The 21,165-nt window shown below is 40.3% G+C and overlaps 1 pseudogene; it reads left to right on the forward strand.

The window, feature by feature from the left end:
* The window catches only part of LOC131538537 (uncharacterized), a 128,449-nt pseudogene that overhangs the window by 84,770 nt on the left and 22,514 nt on the right, over positions 1-21,165 (forward strand).

The following is a 21,165-nucleotide window of genomic DNA, read 5'->3' on the forward strand; positions in this document are numbered from 1 at the left end:
ACCTTTTATTTTATTTTTTTTTTACCTTAAACTGAATTTTTGAGTTTTAATAATTGCTTTGTGTTATAAATTTTTGTGGTCACAATAGCTCATTTAACTTCACTGCCGATATTGATGTGTTGATTGTAATATTTTTTAAGCGCATATTGATGCATTAATTTGCTTTTGTTTTCTAATAACAGACTATGATGATGTGGAGGAGGAGCCAAAAAAAAACAAAAAAACATGAAGGGACTGGATAACTGAAAGCACACCCACTGCCTCAAATCCCTTTAAAGTGTTTAAGTGGTCTTATATACTGTATGTGTTAGCTGCAATCCAGTTGTTTGTTACATTTTGTATAATATGTAGGCTACTTAAATCAATTACCTTTAGCCAGAAAAAAAAATATTTTGAAAAAATATCACATTGATTTTGTAATCCCATTGCAACCTTTCTGTCCAACCCATCCTCACACTGGATTGTGTTTTATTGTGCCATGTACCCTAGTTTGTAGTGTACACAGATGATATTGTTACACAAGGTGAATAAATGTTGAAATGTAATATGGCAGATGTAGTATGGTGTCAGTATGGTTGTATTTGTAACATTTTTAAGATTATGACAAGTATGCTAGTAATACCACAGGTTTATGACAGAAAAACTATGGTTTTCTTGCAGTAATTTCAGCAAATTAAGTGTTATCATAAAAAACCCTGCAAAATTATTACAGGAATACCACAAAGATATAACAAAAGGACCACAGGACTATTACAGGAAAGCTAGATATTACTGCAGAAATATGAGAGTAGTGCCACAGGAATATCCCAGATATATTACATACAGTGCAACAAAAATGCTGTGATAAAGCGTGCCAAAAGACAACACAATACCACATAATTACAACACAATTTTACATTTAATTCCTGTACTCATTTATTTAAGTATGTTTTTATCTGCCTTGCTGAGTATGCTTTTGTCTTCTGTATCAGCGACTGATGAGGATTGAGGCTCTGGAGTTTACTAATGGACACGGTAGCTCCCAGAGTATGAAGTAATATTAACCCTTCTTCCCCTCTATCAGTCCACAAGACAGGAGGAATGCCCCTACTCCAAGATAACAGAAGTCTGGGTTTATTTTGACAGGGTTTGGTAAGCACAAAGAAAACACACTCAACTGTCAAATACCGCTACAACCTGAATGCATGCTACTGATGCTTCCTCTAGTTGCTCAGTTGGATTTATACAGCCGTACATGTTTGAGCGTGCAAGTTCGTTATTTAGTTGTAGACGCGCGACAAGCGCGCTCAACGCGCGTCAGCGCTGCAGTGGGTTGAAACCTTCTCGTAGTCAAGGCGAGCGCGGCTCATGGTTGCTTAGAAACGGCAAACACCACCAGAGCGCAAGCTCCAATGCGCTTTGAAAGAAGAGAAAGCGGTACAGCTCGCGTTTCCATGCGTTTTTAGATGCGAATTGTGAACGCTCCATATTTTTAAATTGTATGTATTCTGCCACATATAGATGTCTCTGGGCTAAGACCTGGGTCTCCATTCACAACCGTCCCTGCCTAGAATCTGTATATTCGAAAAGACAAACTAAGAACTTGACCTCTCAACATAGTTATTATAGTTTTTTATTTATTTTTTTTTTTATTAATGCTTGAACAGACAGTACAAGAAGAACATAGTCAAGGGATCACATACAAATCCAAAAAATAATGACCAATAGTTATAAATTAAACATAAATGACAAACACACACACATACACTTTAATAAAATAAAAATTGTTACAAAAAATAAACAAGAAAAGAAATAAAACCATCAGATGTGAATGACATTACAATGACATTGCAAAGATATACAAACAAATGTACATAAGGAAAGCATCTAAATACAAGGATTTTCTTTACATACCTCTGTATAATATTTCAGAAATCTTAGGTTTTTTATTTTTATAAGATGAAGAGATTTTAGAAGTGAGTTTAATTCAATTTTAAAAGGGATAGGATGGATAACTATTTGCAAATTTTTGTTTGTGAATGAAAAATTTACCATATAAAAGGAAAAAATTAACAGTATGTTCCAGGGGTTTATTTTTAGTATTATCATAATAAAAAAATAATGTCTTTTAAACTAAAAGAATGTACAACATCGGCAGAATCAAATATATGAGAACCTAGGTCAGACCAAAATTGCTTGGATATAGGGCATTCAAAAAACAGATGTACTAATGTCTCCTCTGCTTGTTTGCAAAAAGAACATGAGCTGTCAATGTCCAAATACTTAGAAATATTAAAATTAGCAGGATATATGTTATGTAAAATTTTAAAATGTGTTTCCTTTGCCTTATTAGAAATACAATATTTCCCAGGTAAAAGCCAGGATCTTTTCCAGTCTATATCATCAACCAAGGACCTCCAGTAGAACTTTCCTCTTGAAGAAATTTTCCTTTTAAACTGAAAAATTTGGCGCACATGCCTATTATTACATTTCTTATCTAACAGATCAACACCTTCCAACAGCAAAGTAGATTGAGTAACACCTGAACTCCTTGGATTAAATAGTGACTTTTAACAAGGTGAAGTAATCCAGGTGAAATTGCTTTAACCACTTTATTAAATTCTTTTGGAGGAGTTGGGAAACTATGGTATCTCATAAATTGCTCATAAGAGAGAATATTTCCTGAGTCATCAAATAAGCAAAGGATTGTCACATCTCACGTGGAGCACTGGAACCAGGAACGAGGAGACAAGGATTTCAATAACACAGGAGTTTAATATAAAATAGGAACACAGATCACAGGTAGGGTGGACACTTGAAGACCGACAAACACTAACTGAAAGGACTGGGGCTTATAAAGACAAGACAATCAAGGGACTAAGGAGACACACCTGGAAACAAATTAAACAATCAAAGGGAGACAGAAACTGGGTCACAGGGCACACATGGGGAGCAAAACACACACAAGACAGTCCAGGGGCTCTTCCATATAAAGATGGGTCCCGTTGTAGCCAGGAATTAAGAATGTTTTTAGATTTGACAATCCTGGACGAGAAGTTCAAGTGCTGTCTTGCCAGAAGATTTTTGGTGATATAAATGCCTAAATATTTAACCGTGGATTTAATAGGAATATTTTCTATGGAGTTATTATTCAAATCATGAACAGGCAATATCTCACATTTTGAGATATTCAATTTTAGACCAGAAGCACAAGAAAAATTGTATATTAGCTGTTATGGTCAGAGCCGGACACAAAGGTGAGTGTAAACAAAGGTGAGTTTATTGAAGGGAGTCCAAGCAAGGTGAGTATTCAAAAGGTGCAGTGACAATCCGTGAATGACTGGTTTCTTGTTTCAGCAGGTTAGGAAGACGAGACGAGGGGAACCACACAGACTCACACTTATACACCGTCGACGAAGGATCTGGAAGGGGAAGACAACAGAGGCAAATGGAGAACAACAGGAATGGATTAGTGATGAGTTTGGTGGGGAGAATGGTCTCAGGTTCCTCATAGTTATCGTCCAGGGTGTGTATACGAGAAAGGGCATCTGCCTTGGTGTTCTTGGTGCCGGGTCGGTAGGTGATCTGGAAGTGGAATCTGGTAAAGAATAGGGCCCATCTGGCTTGTCGGGGGTTGAGTCGTTTTGCGTCACGGAGGTATTGTAGGTTCTTGTGATCGGTTAGGACGGTGAATGGATGTTTGGACCCCTCCAACCAGTGCCTCCATTCCTCTAAGGCGAGCTTGATGGCCAGGAGTTCTCGGTTGCCGATGTCGTAATTCCTTTCCGCCGGGCTTAGTTTGCTGGAGAAATAGGCACATGGATGGAGTTTGGGAGGCTTCCCTGCTGCTGAGATAGGACGGCGCCTACTCCCGTGGTGGAGGCATCCACTTCTACCACAAAGGGTAGTTCCGGATCGGGGTGAGTGAGGAGAGGTGCATTGGTGAAGGCATGTTTGAGTTTGTTGAAGGCGTCTTTGGCTCTCGGGTTCCAGGAGAGCGTTTTTGGTGAACCTTTGAGCAGATCTGTGAGGGGACTGGTGACGGTGCTGTAGTTGGCAATGAACCTTCGGTAGAAGTTTGAGAATCCGAGAAATCTTTGTAATTCTTTAACAGTGGATGGTGTGGGCCAGGAGGTGACTGCTTCCACCTTCCCCTTGTCCATGCGGACGCCACGCTGATCGATGATGTATCCTAGGAAGTGAACGGAGGGTTGGTGGAATAAACATTTTTCTGCCTTGAGGTAAAGTTGGAACTTTCTGAGCTGTTGGAGGACCTCCGCAACATGATGGCGATGTTCGGCCTGGCTCCGGGAGTAGATGAGGATGTCATCTATATATACAATCACGAATCTGTGTAGGAACTCCCGGAGCACTTCGTGGATGAATCCTTGGAATACGGAGGGAGCGTTGACAAGTCCATACGGCATAACTCTATATTCGTAGTGGCCAGTAGGCGTGACGAAAGCAGTCTTCCACTCATCTCCCTCTCGTATCCGGATGAGATTATAGGCGCTGGAGGTCCAGTTTGGTGAAGATGGTGGCGCCGCGGAGTTGTTCCAAAGCTGCTGGGACAAGGGAAGGGATATCGGTACTTGATGGTGATGTCATTGAGCTTACGGTAGTCGATGCAGGGTCGAGGCCACCGTCCTTCTTGGCAACAAAAAGAAGCTGGAAGCAGCAGGGAGGTAGATGGAATGATGTAACCTTGTTGTAAAGCCTCCTCAATGTACTCCTCCATGGCCTTTTGCTCCGGTGGGGATAAGGGATAGATCCTTCCTCTAGGTACAGGCTCACCCGGAATGAGATCGATCGCGCAGTCCCATGGCCGGTGAGGTGGTAGCTGGGCAGCCCTCTTCGGACAGAAGACGTCGCTAAAGTGGGAATAACAGGTAGGGATTTCGATGGATAACTTTTCTTTAGGGCTTTCTATGGAGGTGGTGAGGACCGGTATCACTTCCTGGGCTCGTCGTAAGGGCTGTGGCAAATTGGGGAAGCATTGAGGAAAACATTTTCACCCCACTTTAGGACATCTCCTGTCCGCCAGGAGAGATGGGGATTGTGCTGCACCAGCCACGGACGACCCAAGATGATATCCACCGTGGAACCCTCCAGAACCAACAAATGCAACTCCTCTTGATGTAGCTGCCCAATTTGTAGCCGAATGGGCCCAGCGCTGCGGCGGACGGAACGCCTTGTGATGGGCGTTCAGTTATGGATTGTACCGCATAGGCGGTCGCCGTGGTCGAGGTAGGGAGTCGGAGCTGCCGGAGGAGGTATCCTGCGATGAAGTTGCCCGCTGAGCCAGAGTCGAGGAGGACGGTAACTGTAATCATCTGGGAACCGGCAGTAAGCAGTGCATGGGTGGACAGAGGTTTGTATTCATGAAAAGAGGGAGTACAGAACTCACCAGGGCTCGGCGTATGGGACACTCAGGATCCGGTGTTTGTCATCCCACAGTATAGGCATAATCGCTGGGTAATTCTCCGTTGACGTTCTTGCAAGGTTAATCGAGTGGAATCGGTTTGCATTGGTTCTGGAGGGTCAGTTGTCTCTGGTTGGCGAGGTGGTGGAGATGCGGTGGCTGAGAATGGATCCTGGGAGCATGACTGTAACCGATTGGAACATCGAATGGCCAGTTGAATGAATTTTTCCAGTCCAAAGGTGTCGTCATATGAACTCAAGTGGGTGCGCAAGCGGGGTTCGAGCCCCTGTCGAAAGGCTGTAAGAAGGGATGGCTCGTTCCAACCACTGGCTGCAGCGAGAGTGCGGAATTGCAATGCATATTGATGTATGGTTTGATTACCCTGACGAAGATATAATTTCTCCCCCACGGAGGAATCCCCTGGCGAACTGCTGAACACTTCCTTGAAGTGATGAATGAAGTTGGCGAAGCTGTGTGTCGCGGGGCCGGCTTGATTGAGGATGGACTCCGCCCATTTCAGCGCAGGTCCTGTAAGGGATGTCACGATGAAAGCGATCTTTGCTTGATCTGTGGTAAAGACGTGGGGGTGAAGATTGATGGTTAATGTGCATTGCATTAAAAAGCCATCGCATTCCTCAGCCAAACCAGAGAAGGGTGTTGGGCGGGCCATGGGACTGGCGAGTATGATCTGTGAGGAAGGATTGGTGATCGTTGGAGGTGGTTGTGGTGATGGTGGAGCTGGTGGTGTGGGTTGCTGTAGCAGTACCTTTTTGATGGAATCCACCAGCTCCTGGAATGGGTCCGTAGTGCTCATCGTGGTGTTGTCGGTTCGGTCCGATCTTCTGTTATGGTCAGAGCCGGACACAAAGGTGAGTGTAAACAAAGGTGAGTTTATTGAAGTGAGTCCAAGCAAGGTGAGTATTCAAAAGGTGCAGTGACAATCCGTGAATGACTGGTTTCTTGTTTCAGCAGGTTAGGAAGACGAGACGAGGGGAACCACACAGACTCACACTTATACACCGTCGACGAAGGATCTGGAAGGGGAAGACAACAGAGGCAAATGGAGAACAACAGGAATGGATCTTAAAAGGTAAGTCTTAGGAAGGTAAGGATATCTTAGTCTTTCTTGAGATGAGAGTCCACGTAGCAATCAACGAGATCGGACGGTGTAGTGTGAGTGGTGCTGGTTTAAGTAGCCGGGTTGATTACTGAGGTGATTTGGTGCAGGTGCGGGTGATTAGTACTCTGGTGACCTGGAACGCTGTGATTGGTGGGGTGAAGGGCCTGACTGATTCGTGACAAGAGCCTTTGACACTTGCGATTCATCCTTTAGAAACAATGTGGTGTCGTCCGCCAATTGTGAAATCTTAATTTCCCTCCCTAAAACAGAAATTCCTTTTAATTCTTGATTTTGAACAATACTTAGGGATAATAGCTCTGTAACTAATAAAAATAAAAAAGGAGAAATTGGGCAGCCCTGCCTAACACCACACAGTATATCAAATCTATTAGAGGTATTAAAATGTATGACAACAGAACTATTAATTCCATTATAAAACATAGCAATAGTGTCAACAAAGGCATCCCCAAATCCAAACAACTTTAGAGATTTTAAAAGAAACTGGTGCTCAATCGTATCAAAGGCTTTGTAAAAATCAAGAAAAAGAATAAGACTATTTGAGTGCACAGAATCAGCATAATCAAGCAAATCCAAAACTAATCTTATATTATTGGATATATGGCGGTCCTTTAAAAAACCAGATTGAGTTTCAGAAATAATAGAATCAAGATTCGTTTTTAATCTATTGGCATACACCAAAGCCAGGATTTTATAATCTACAGTTAAGAGCGTAATGGGGCGCCAATTATCAATTGAAAGAATATCTTTGTTAGCTTTAGGGATAAGAGAAATTATCCCTTGTTTCATGGTCACTGTCATCTCTCTTTGAATGATGCATTCTTGAAACATTTTTACTAAAGGGCTTTTTAAAGTATCCCAAAAATGAGTGTAAAATTCAACAGAAAGGCCGTCGATGCCCGGAGATTTTCCTTTTTTCATCAATTGAAGTGCCTTCCATACTTCTTCACATTTTAGCGCCGACTCACAATATGATTTATAATCCTCATCAATAGCAGGGATACAACCCTGTATTTTATCAAGAAAGCTATCACAACTATTAATATCAAATTTAGAAGAGTAAAGGTTACTATAAAAATTTGTAACGAAATTAGAAATCTGAACTAGATCTTTACAAACTGCTCCATCGATATTAAGAGCTGAGAGAGATTTTCTCTTTCCATTTCTCTTTTCAAGCACAAAGAAATAGCTAGAGTTCCTTTCGCCTTCTTCCAGCCATTTGGCTCTGGATCTAATGAATGCCCCTTTGGCTAACTCTAAATAAAGTTCATTAATTTGAAAATTAAACATAGTTATTATAGTGTTAGGCGCTCGGTGGCTCCATTGCGTCATCGAGCCACCGTTTTAGCCCCGCCCAAAAAATCCTGAACACAGAATTGGTGAAAAACTATTTAAGGGTTTAACTCCACAATTCAGTACTACATAGTTCAGAGTGTTTGTAATGTGTTTCAGCAATACATTTCTAACATTTGTAATGTGTTTAGAAACAATTCTCAGAATTCTCTTACACGGACTTTGACTGAAAACGGTGATTTAAAAATACCAAATCCGTTGCATTCATATTCTTGGCTATTCTTCTTTATTAATAGTAATATTATTAATAAGGTTATTAATATAAGCCTAACAATTTTATTAGTATTTATTATTATCGATTGGTCCTAATGTCACTGTTTTAAGCCACAATAAAGCGTTTTAGAATGTCCCAAAACCATGCCTTGAACTAACCACTGTCTGACTGTATTTCTTTATACTTGAGTCCAAGTTCAGGATTTATTATTATCGAATTTAGTCCTCGATTGTCACTGTTTTAAAACATTAAGCCATTGTTTCAGATCGCTAGTTCGTGTTTTGGTAGCCTATCTGTCCGCTGCAGCTGCCATACTGAGACTAGATATGTGGGGTTGGTATGAAAGAATGGATGAAACGCATTTGTCTGTGTTTCACTCCATCTCCAATCGCGCTCGCAGAAAGCTAGCTCATCAGCATCTCATCTTAGTCACAGAAAAAAGGTTTGTTAACGAATATTTTTCGTTGTCGTCTTCGTTAACGAAATTAACACTGGTCAGTATCTGGTCTGATCGCCATTTTCCTCACGCAGTGCAACACATCTCCTTCACATAGAGTTGATCAGGTTGTTGATTGTGGCCTGTGGAATGTTGGTCCACTCCTCTTCAATGGCTGTGCGAAGTTGGATATTGGCAGGAACTGGAACACGCTGTCGTATACGCCGATCCAGAGCATCCCAAACACGCTCAATGAGTGACATGTCCGGTGAGTATGCTGACCGTGCAAGAACTGGGATGTTTTCAGCTTCCAGGAATTGTGTATCCTTGGATGAATGGCACAACAATGGGCCTCAGGATCTCGTCAAGGTATCTCTGTGCATTCAAAATGCCATCAATAAAATGCACCTGTGTTCGTTGTCCATAACATACGCCTGCCCATAGCATAACCCCACCGCCACCATGGGCCACTCGATCCACAACTTTGACATCAGCAAACCGCTCACCCACACGACGCCTTACATGCTGTCTGCCATCTACCCTGTACAGTGAAAACCGGGATTCATCCGTGAAGAGAACACCTCTCCAAAATGCCAGACGCCATCGAATGTGAGCATTTGCCCACTCAAGTCGGTTACGACGACGAACTGCAGTCAAGTCGAGACCCCGATGAGGACGACGAGCATGCAGATGAGTTTCCCTGAGGTGGTTTCTGACAGTTTGTGCAGAAATTCTTTGGTTATGCAAACCGATTGTTGCAGCAGCTGTCCGGGTGGCTGGTCTCAGACGATCTTGGAGGTGAAGATGCTGGATGTGGAGGTCCTGGGCTGGTGTGGTTACACGTGGTCTGCGGTTGTGAGGCCGGTTGGATGTACTGCCAAATTCTCTGAAACGCCTTTGGAGACAGTTTATGGTAGAGAAATGAACATTCAATTCACGGGCAACAGCTCTGGTGGACATTCCTGCAGTCAGCATGCCAATTGCACGCTCCCTCAAAACTTGCGACATCTGTGGCATTGTGCTGTGTGATAAAACTGCACATTTTAGAGTGGCCTTTTATTGTGGCCAGCCTAAGGCACACCTGTGCAATAATCATGCTGTCTAATCAGCATCTTGATATGCCACACCTGTGAGGTGGATGGATTATCTCGGCAAAGGAGAAGTGCTCACTAACACAGATTTAGACAGATTTGTGAACAATATTTGAAAGAAATAGGCCTTTTGTGTACATAGAAAAAGTCTTAGATCTTTGAGTTCAGCTCATGAAAAATGGGGGCAAAAACAAAAGTGTTGCGTTCATAATTTTGTTCAGTGTACGAGCTGTAACCACTGCAAGCTGTAAAGTAAACAGGAAGAATTTGTCCAAACTCAAATGGTTTTGTGAGAGAAGGCAAATGTTTTGCGAGGGAACACAAAGTTTCTCGAGGGAATGCAAAAGTTTTGCGAGAGAACGCAAAACATTTGAAAAATATTTTTTCCTCCCACCCTGAATTTTTTTCACTCACCCCAAATTTCATCTTTGGGTTCTTCATTACCTCTCTCACCAAGGCTCTTCTCCCCCGATAGCTCAGTTTGGCTGGACGGCCAGCTCTAGGAAGGGTTCTGGTCGTCCCAAACGTCTTCCATTTAAGGATTATGGAGGCCACTGTGCTCTTAGGAACCTTAAGTGCAGCAGAAATTTTTTTGTAACCTTCGCCAGATCTGTGCCTTGCCACAATTCTGTCTCTGAGCTCCTCAGGCAGTTCCTTTGACCTCATGATTCTCATTTGCTCTGACATGCACTGTGAGCTGTAAGGTCTTATATAGACAAGTCCAATCAGTATAATCAAACACAGCTGGACTCAAATGAAGGTGTAGAACCATCTGGAAGATGATCAGAAGAAATGGACAGCACCTTAAAAAATATATGAGTGTCAAAGCAAAGGGTCTGAATACTTAGGACCATGTGATATTTCAGTTTTTCTTTTTTAATAAATCTTCAAAAATGTCAACAAAAGGAAAAAAACTTAAATGATTTTAGCAAATGGCTGCAATATAACAAAGAGTGAAAAATGTAAGGGGGTCTGAATACTTTCCGTACCCACTGTGTGTATATATATTTATTTATTTATTTACTTACTATTTTTTAATAAATGCAATATTTCACATTAAAATAGAGTGAAGGCATTTAACATCCATTTTTTTGAAGTGAGAATTGGGCCATACTTCAGATACATGCAGAGGTGCGTAGTAACTAGTTATTGATAATTAACAACAAAACAACAAAATAAGGAATAGATAGTGATAATTCAAAACACTTTATACAAACATTTTGTAATTAATTGATATTTTATTCAATGTAATTTGATTAATGTTAACATATTTTCAAAATTTGCTCTGTTGCAGTCTTACCAGTTCATTTCTGTCTATATATGTATGTGTGTGCGTTTGTGTGTGTGTGTGTGTCTATTTTGCACTCCTGATATTCTAGAGAGTCACCCCTTAATTGCTGCACACTTTTTTTTCTGACCAGTGGTTGATTTGTAGTTTGTACCACCAAAAGATTCACTGACTTTTCATATATATATTTTTTTTTTCATATTTTTTTTGACCGCGAAGAAGTCAAGTGTGACTATTTTTTTTTTGGACCCTTTAACATATCCGATTCATGTCCATGATTTTTTGTGTGTTCATATTGCTAATGTGACAAAAGTCACCAAGTGTCATCTCATTCCGATGAAGCTAAGATTTTTAAAATGTCAAAATATAAAATTATTCAGGCAAAAATGACCGAAGAGGGCCAGAGGGTTAAGTATGTTAAGACCTATTGTCATTAAAGTGTACTCTCTTTAAGTACACTTAAGTGGTCTTTAATTTAAATTATATTATATTATCTGCAAGTGCAGTTTTTAAAAAGTATACTTTTAATAATTGAAGTACACAAAAAGTGCAATTTTACTGCAATTAAGCACACTTCAGAAGGGAAGGGTCATTTAGTAATCAATTTTGTAAGTATGGCAAACAGTGTATTCTTTTAAGTAGCTTTAGGACAGAATAGTCTCACGTAAAGAACTTCGAAGACAAAAGATCAGATTCACATTCTATAGTACTCAGAAACCATGAACGTATAGCACAGAATGCTGTAGCAGACAATGAGCACACAGACTCTCTCTGCTGGCCACAAGGTGAACAACATGCTTATCTTCACTCAGTGAGAATTATGGTTTTTGTGGGCCATCTGAAACCACTTGTGTGGAATTAGGTAAATTTCACATTGGTTACAGAAATTATTTTTAAATGTATTTTTTTTATTATTAAATATTATTCATTTTGTTGAGTACGTCTTAATGTCATGCTAACATATGTATACATTAATAGAAATTTTTAGGACATTTGCAGTTAGTTATCAGTGCTTTTATCTCATCTCTGCAGGTGTTTGGCTTTGATGCTGTAAATAAACTGGAGAGTTTCCTGCCTCCTGTAAGTATCATACGTGTGTGTGTGTGTGTGTGTGTGTGTGTGTGTGTGTGCATCCCCTCAGTGAGGCGTCTTGGTGTATGGGGAGGAGGAGTTCATCAGCACTGGCAGTTTTGATATATATGGAGAAAATCAGAAAAGCATCCTCTGATTTGTCAGTGAAGTTGTTTGATGATTTCCTCTGTTGTGTCTAATAAGGTAATAGCGAGTGTGATTGGAGGGTGTCGGGCCTCTTTCTCTCTCATTAAGGGGGCTGAGAGGATGCCTGTACTTCTGTATCATCAGTGTGGAGAAGCTTGTTCTGGGTGTTGAGTTAATCATGCTGAGGATGATGGGAAGATGCCTGATGTTCATTTTACTGTCTTCAGTTGTAATACTCATCACAGCTGGTAAGTACAGCATTTAAAAAGAGATATCGGAGCCTACTTTCAGACATTATAGTTACTTTCAGAAATATTGTGTTTGTAAATTGCTTGCTTTAAATATTTTGATTATAATGTGGTGTTTCAGATTACAATATAATCATAAATTAAGTCACAATATGCTCTCTCTCTCTCTCTCTCTCTCTCTCTCTCTCATATTCTATGTTCAATATACAGACAGTGTGAATGTGAGGTTGGTTGGTGGTCACAGTCGCTGTGCTGGTAGAGTGGAGGTTCTTCATAGAGGTCAGTGGGGAACAGTGTGTGATGATGACTGGGATTTGGCTGATGCTGCAGTGGTGTGTAGAGAGCTGGACTGTGGAGAACCTGTAGATGTTCTGGCTAATGCACACTTTGGACAAGGATCAGGACCAGTCTGGATGGGTCACATCAAATGTGTTGGTTCAGAATCCACCTTAAAGAACTGCAGGTCAGGGGGATGGGGTAAAGGTTACTGTGATCATACTAGAGGTGCCGGAGTCATCTGCTCAGGTAAACTGTCCCAAACCCTGTCATCACTGAAAATATGTTCCTCTTTATTAAAAACAATGTGGTTCATTTAATCTTTTTGTCTAATTTTTAAATTATACTTCAGATACATGCAGAGGTGCGTAGTAACTAGTTACATTTTTTACTTTACTTTTACTTTTTTACTTTTTGGGATAAAAGCAGTATCCTTTCAGTAGTTTTACTGTGGGTACTCTTTTACTCAATTTGTAATCACAAAAATGTACTTTTACTCTATAACTTTCAGTGTTGGCTTATTAATGGTTTTATAAACAAAAAATGTTAGTGAATATTTAGTTGATTTACTGATTCTTTTGTTTATTTGACTATATTACTTGGAATTAGGTCATGACTCTATTTGACAATAAGAGCGAATGCACCAGTGTGTTGGACTGCCCACTTTTTGAGCAGTATTTGTTCTGTAGGGGAATTTACAGTAAAGACTCTCGGACCAGGTGTGTTGAATGAAGACCAGAAGTCAAGAGATTCGATCAAAAATTAAGAAAATTTACTGAAGATAGTTTGCAGTTCCATCAGCAGAAGTCAGCTTCAAGACTCACAATCGAGTTCGTAGGCCGCTCTGCGTACAATTCAAAAACACCAGTAATTATACCTAACAGAGGTTGCTAATTGCGTCAATGCATAAGTCATCAAAATTCTGAGAGGTTCTAAAACCCAGATAAACTTAGACAATCTCCACATATGGACGTTAATGCTTCAAACATATCTCCATCAGATTGGGCAGACGTCAGCGATCAGGGATCATACAAGATAGGTGTCTTCCGGACACCTATTTTTGGTCAGGATGGCGGCACCTGACAGAGACAGTCTTCTAACACACAGAGAGAGAGCCACCAGCACACATACATACACACAGAGCACTTATCAGAACTTCAAGGCCGCCTAGCCCTGGCTAAAATTTTATCAGTATGGTTCGTTACACACACACTATGAAGTAGTGTCATCTTAGAGAGTAGAAGTACAGCATAAAGCAGGATTCTTTAATATCTCATAAGCGCACATAAGGTTACACATTTCACTCTTGCCATAACTTGATTAATAGTCGAACAAGAAATAATATAATTAATATCAATATGAAGGATATGGCAGCTCGGCATCCACTCCTTCAGTTCTGAAAGAGAACATCTGAAGTGAGCATGACTTGAGGCCCTAACAATTTTAGCCTAGCCCCCAATGCTTTTACCAAGGGGTTGAATGAAATTGAAGTGTGAGTTATTAACATGACTGCTCTCTTCCAGTAACACCAGGATTTGATCCTTTTCACACAGTTCAAGAAAGTTTGGAATGAGCTTTGAGAGTTTTTTAGAGTACCTCCCTCAGTATTCTTCCTCCCTCTATCTCTGTCTCTCTCTCTCTCACACACACGTTTGTTTTTGTGAAAAGTGAGGACTTTCCATAGGCGTAATGGTTTTTATACTGTACAAACTGTATGTGCTATTGCCCTACACCAACCCTACACCTAACCCTACCCCTTAGAGGAAACTTTGTGGTATTTCAGATATTCAATACACTCCATTCTTTGTGATTTATAAGCATTTTGAAAAGTGGGGACAAAGTGGGGGTAATGTCCTGAAAAGTCACCTTCTCCTTGTAATACCTATGCCATACCCTTGTCATTATACAAATTTATGTCCTCATTTGTCACAAAAATGCGCGCGCGCACACACACACACACACTTGTATGTCAGGTTTACGGGGATTACAAACAAACATTCCTGTCATGTGATACATGCAAGACAATTGGTGTTCAACGGGACCACTGAGTGTGTGTTAAATTTAAAAAGAAAAACATCCCAGTATGATAGGCTTAAGCAGTGGTGAAATGTGACTGTTGTGAAAGTGGAGCTAATGTTAATGTTAAAGCATTTATATTTAATGCTCTAATGCTCTGCTTGGCTCAAAAATCTGAGGGGGCACGTGTCCCCGGTTTCAAGGGGCATGATGCCTCTGTTTGGGCCAAATCATTTTTTGGAACATTTTCCCCTGTGCTCCACAGTTTTAAATTTCTAATCAGTCAGGCATTTTCATATGTTCCAACGTGTAGAAATTTGTAGATTTATTTTTTTATAGTCATCCTAGTTCAGGGCACCATAATATTTGTTTGGGACACAGTAATAATATGTAAATTAAAGCAGTCACATACTGTACTTTGATGCATATCTTTGATAGTCTGCAAGGCCTGTACTGTAGCGATCTTTAGGTCCTGCTTATTTAGGGAGCAAGTCCCCTCAAGTTTTTCTTCAGTATATAAAAGTCATGCTCAATTGGGATGAAACAACTGGGTTTTTGAGGCATTATCTGTGTTTTCTTAGAAGTCAGGCTGTTTGGAGGTTCTCGCTGCTCTGGGAGGTTAGAGATCCTTCATGATCAGTCGTGGATGTCAGTGTGTGACGCTGCCTTTGACCAGCAGGATGCAGAGGTTGTGTGTAGAGAGCTGGACTGTGGGGCTCCTGTACAGGTGCTGGGAGCAGCTGCTTTTGACAAAGGAGACGCTCAGATGTGGACACAAGAGATTCAGTGCAGAGGAAATGAATCTCAGATTCACCTCTGTCCAACATCATTCAGATTTACACCAAAATACAACTGTTCAAATAAAAACAGTGTTGGACTACTGTGTACTGGTATGTGTTGACAATTCAAAAACAAAAATACATTTAGTTTTGAGGAGTTTCCTTGATTTTTTTATTTTCTTTTCCACATGCATCTGAAGACCTAGTAAGTGTGAGGTTGGTTGGTGGTCACAGTCGCTGTGCTGGTAGAGTGGAGATTCTTTATAGAGGTCAGTGGGGAACAGTGTGTGATTATGGCTGGGATTTGGCTGATGCTGCAGTAGTGTGTAGAGAGCTGGACTGTGGAGAACCTGTAGATGTTCTGACTGATGTTGATGTTGGACCCGGATCTGGACCAATCTGGATGAGTGGTGCAATGTGTACTGGATCTGAGTCCACACTGAAAAAGTGTGGATCAACCACATGTGATTTTAATGGTGCGTGTCATAAGAGTGCTGGAGTCATCTGTTCAGGTAACCTAAAACTTAATTTATTAAAAAGAAAAAAGTAATGTATGTTTTCATTCATTCATTCTCAGTTTTTTTTTAGATGTCAGGTTGGTTGGAGGTTCTCGCTGCTCTGGGAGGTTAGAGATACTTCATGATCAGTCGTGGATGTCAGTGTGTGACGCTGCCTTTGACCAGCAGGATGCAGAGGTTGTGTGTAGAGAGCTGGACTGTGGGGCTCCTGTACAGGTGCTGGGAGCAGCTGCTTTTGACAAAGGAGACGCTCAGATGTGGACACAAGAGATTCAGTGCAGAGGAAATGAGTCTCAGATTCACCTCTGTCCAGCATCACCTTCACACGAAAACAACTGCTCTCATGAAAACAGTGTTGAACTAGTGTGTGCAGGTTAGAGCAGATTTATTTTAGTTCACAAAAATATCAAAACGTATGACACTGTGTTTTTCTCTCTCTTTGTGCGATTATTCCCTCACCACTCTATTTCTCTGGGTTTATACGTATTTCTTCTTCTGTTTTCAATATATAGACAGTGTGAATGTGAGGTTGGTTGGTGGTAACAGTCGCTGTGCTGGTAGAGTGGAGGTTCTTCATAGAGGTCAGTGGGGAACAGTGTGTAATCTTGGTTGGGATATGGCTGATGCTGCAGTGGTGTGTAGAGAGCTGAACTGTGGAGAACCTGTAGATGCTTTGGATGGTGCTCATTTTGGACCAGGATCAGGACCAATCTGGATGAAAATTGCATTTTGTACTGGATCAGAATCTACACTGAAGAACTGTGGATCAGTAGATTCACTTTCCTATGATTGTAATCAATATAGAGGTGCTGGCGTCATCTGCTCAGGTGGGTTGCTCCAAAGTTCAGTGTCTTGCTAAATATAAAAAAGGCATGTGGAGCATTAATGAGTTACATTCCTTATATTTTTAGTCCCAGATGTTATACTGTATTTCTTTTAGCAACAAAAAGAATCTCAGAAGTGGTGATTTAATGATCGACTAATCTCATAAAGCCAGACCACTGGCATAAACTGCATACTTAAACTGGAAGAGGTCATGACATGCACCATGATAAACCAAAATTCATTTATTTTTATATGAAATTTAGTGGTGGGTAAACATGCAATTGATGATGCCACAACAATATACTCCTATCCAGATCCAACTAAACCAATAATTAGTTCTTCCTCAGAAGATCTTGCCATACCAGCCCAGGACCAGTAAAAATTTTTTTTCCAGGCATAAATACACATGTGCATTCTAACTCCTTGAAGTTTCTTAAAGCCAGACAATCAGATATGATCTTGCAGTTTTGACAATATTTTTTTTACCTTTCAGTAAATTGACTGGGTGTCCATGGGTGTGCCAACTATGGTCAATCACTGATGACATTATTTCTAATAATTTACTTTATGTCGGTAAAAAACAATTTATAGCCTAATGTTCATCTTAGATCAGTAGTTCATGTACATTAAAAAAATGAAAATATATATGAATGTTTCATAAGATTTGTTAATTATCTGAATGCACATAAAATAATGATCTGTAAGCATTGTATAATATAATAATAAAAAAATATATATCTTATTACCAAAATTATTATAACTTTTCTTTTATTTTAGATAAATGGATTTTGTTTTCTGTAATTTATTTCTCTCACTTCTTAAGGTGTCAGGCTGGTTGGAGGTTCTCGCTGCTCTGGGAGGTTAGAGATACTTCATGATCAGTCGTGGATGTCAGTGTGTGACGCTGCCTTTGACCAGCAGGATGCAGAGGTTGTGTGTAGAGAGCTGGACTGTGGGGCTCCTGTACAGGTGCTGGGAGCAGCTGCTTTTGACAAAGGAGACACTCAGATGTGGACACAAGAGATTCAGTGCAGAGGAAATGAATCTCAGATTCACTTATGTCCAGTATCTTCACAGAAGCACGACTGTTCTCATGATGATCACCAGGGGCTTCTGTGTGCTGGTAAGAGTTGGATTAGCATGAAAGTAATCAGTAGTTTATGGTGCCCCGCCACCCCAACACTCTCGCCCCATCTTACAAGAATGAATTAAAATACATAATATATAACCCTGTAATATTGTGTTGTACTGTATTGGCCAAATTGGTGCTCTCAATATACTGTCCCTGAAGGAATTTCAAAATAGTAGAGTTTATCTTGTTTATTTATTCTAAAATGTTGTATTTTGCTTTAATAATACTACATTTTGGATAAATTAATAATCATTGTCCCAGTTTATTAAAGTATATACATTACAAGTAATCATCATTAATGAGATACATCAGCTATAAATAAGAAGCAGCTGATGAGATGAGTCTGTAAAATCAGGCATTAAAGTAATTTATCTCATTGTTTTAAAGGGCTGTTTAAGTATGTAAAAATATTATAATAGTATAATATAGTATAATAATATTATATGAACAAAATATGTTTGTTTGAGGAACAGGTCAACATTTAACTGATTGCTCACATTACTGGTAGTTACACCCCTGAGGATAATAACTTTTAAACATTGATGGAATTCTTTTCATTCCTTCACACTGTTTTGTTTCTTTTGTTTCTCTCATTCTCTGTATTCTCCTCTCTCTTAGATGCAATGAATGTGAGGTTGGTTGGTAAAAGTCGCTGTGCTGGTAGAGTGGAGGTTCTTCATAGAGGTCAGTGGGGAACAGTGTGTGATGATAACTGGGATATGGCTGATGCTGCAGTGGTGTGTAGAGAGCTGGACTGTGGAGAACCTGTAGATGCTTTGATTGATGCTCATTTTGGGCAAGGATCAGGACCAATCTGGATGAGTGTTGTATTATGTACAGGAACAGAGTCTACACTGAAGAACTGTGGATCAGCAGGGTGGAATAAACCTTTCTGTACTCATAAAAATGATGCTGGTGTCATCTGCTCAGGTGAATAACACTAAACCTTCAAAGCATGCAACACTTTCTAACCCTTTTCTCTTAATTCATGATATGTAAAAAAAAAAAAAAACTAAAGAATGCTTCCTAATCTATCTATCTATGTCGATTAGCAATGGATTATAAATATACTTAATTATTATAAAAAAATACCCGAGATGGCTTGAAGAACAGAGATAAACTAAACTTTGTGGCAGTCCAGTGTTTATTGTCTTTATCTTTCAAAACGTTTCTATTTTTTTTTAATTCAGTAAAAGCTGGATGCCTTTGTCCATATCAGTGATTTCCTAGAGCGTCATCAGTTCTGTCACTTCTGTGATGCACATGTAGAGTTTCTGCCCGAGGGCGCAGAGTACTTTTTTTTTTTTTTACCAAAGCAAGGTCCTGAGTGGGTGTAGTTGATGGATGAGGGGGGTTCAGCTGCCTTGCACCCCATAGAAATCTAATCACTAAATCATTCCTCCACACTGACAACCTATCAATGTCAGAAAGAATGCTGATATGACAGCTACATACACTTGAGCATAGAGGACATATGGCTGTCATCTGAAACTCTTGTAGAAAAGACAAAACTACTGAAAATGACAGAGTCTTGGCCCTTTGAAGTGCAACAATTTTTGAAGCCTCTCCACCTATAAGTGTAGAGACATCTAGTAAACAGAGCGCTTGCCTCTGACATTGTCTTCAGCACTTGATGTGACAGCGAGTCTGACATCAGCAAGCTCAGTTGAGAGGCCAGATGCACAGATTCCATTAAGCTGGGCTGGATGCCAGACTAAGCCGCTCGCTTGAGAGTGGGGATCTCTACAAAATTAAATTAGCCATTCAGGTCCCGAGAACCAGGGCTGCGTGTGCCCTGTGCCTCGAAGCATGTCTGCCCTGCGATTGAGATGACCGGGGAGACGGACAGCTCAACAGACAGGAAGCACTGGTCTGCCCATGTCTACAGGCTCATCGCAAGTGTGAGAAGAGGGCGAGAACGGGAATTGCCTTGGCGATTTATGAACGCCATGGCCGACATGTTGTCCATGCAAACAAGAACATGCTTGTGATAGACCTAATTGTAGAAACACTTAAGAGACAGGTGAGCACCAGACAGATCCAGGCAGGCCATCAGGTACATTTTACCCATGTCTGTCCAGGCATGGAATGTCAGGTGACCATCGCACAATGCTGCTGTCATAAAAGGCTGTGCTCCTCCAGAGGGCCAGTGCTTCTAGGCAAATGCAATCACTAAAATGTATGTTGAGCTCAAGTGTGGAGCCCGTGCAGGAACCTACACTTTCAACCAGTTGAAGCAATCGCATGTGAAGCAGTCCCAACCTGTCAGATAATGTTACAGTTCGAACAGTGTAATGGCTTCTCTTCCTTTCTCGCCATTTCCGTGAGGGAAAGTATCTTTGACACTACTCACTTGTTTAAGCTTGCTTGCATGATTTTATTGTAAAGAAAAGTGAAACTTAAAAACAAAACCGTGATTTCCCTATAAACAGTGTAGTCGGATGTAGGTCAAAAAACTGTCTCCCTTCCCTCTCCCATTGCCACATCACTTCCTGTTTAAGATGGCTACCTACAGGAAATCCCCAAAAATGAGTGCAGTTCATCTCTTTACCACAGGGGGAGTACGGAAATATAATAACATATATCAATGACATTGAGTAACAGCATTAAATAGCCTTATGGCTCCTACATCCCGGCCCCTTAATTGGTGATGTTAAGGCAATTAAATATAAAATATACATATATTGTGGAGCCAAATAATACGTATTACAGTGTACCTCAAAATCTTCAAAATATCTGTTCATACACAATAAATGTCCAAAATAGTCCAATGGAAAAACAATGAAAAAGAAAAAAATCAAGAAATAATCCAATGAAAATGTCCCAAAAAAATTGTCCAATGAAAAATTATCGAAAAAAACGATGAAAAAAGTTCAAAAATAGTCCAATAAAAAAGTCCAAAAACATGGCGAAAAGTAATCATTAGCTTCATCAAAGGAGCTTGTTAATTCTTACTATTAAGATTGTTCTTGAAGAAGACACAACTTATTAATAGGTCTTTCCAGTATGTTGGACTTGGTTCTAACCAAGACACGACGAACATGTCCTCTTTTGTCAGGCAAGGTCTTTGTGATCCGTCCAATAGGCCAGGAGTTCCTGGGTGATGTATCATCTACTATGAGAACTATGTCTCCTGGCTTAATATTTCTTCTCACTTCATGCCATTTCTGCCTTTCTTGCATTAATGGCAGATACTCTCTTGTCCATCTCTTCCAAAATAAATCACAGATAT

The sequence above is a fragment of the Onychostoma macrolepis genome, chromosome 04, assembly GCF_012432095.1.
Source record: "Onychostoma macrolepis isolate SWU-2019 chromosome 04, ASM1243209v1, whole genome shotgun sequence".
Lineage (NCBI taxonomy): Eukaryota > Metazoa > Chordata > Actinopteri > Cypriniformes > Cyprinidae > Onychostoma > Onychostoma macrolepis.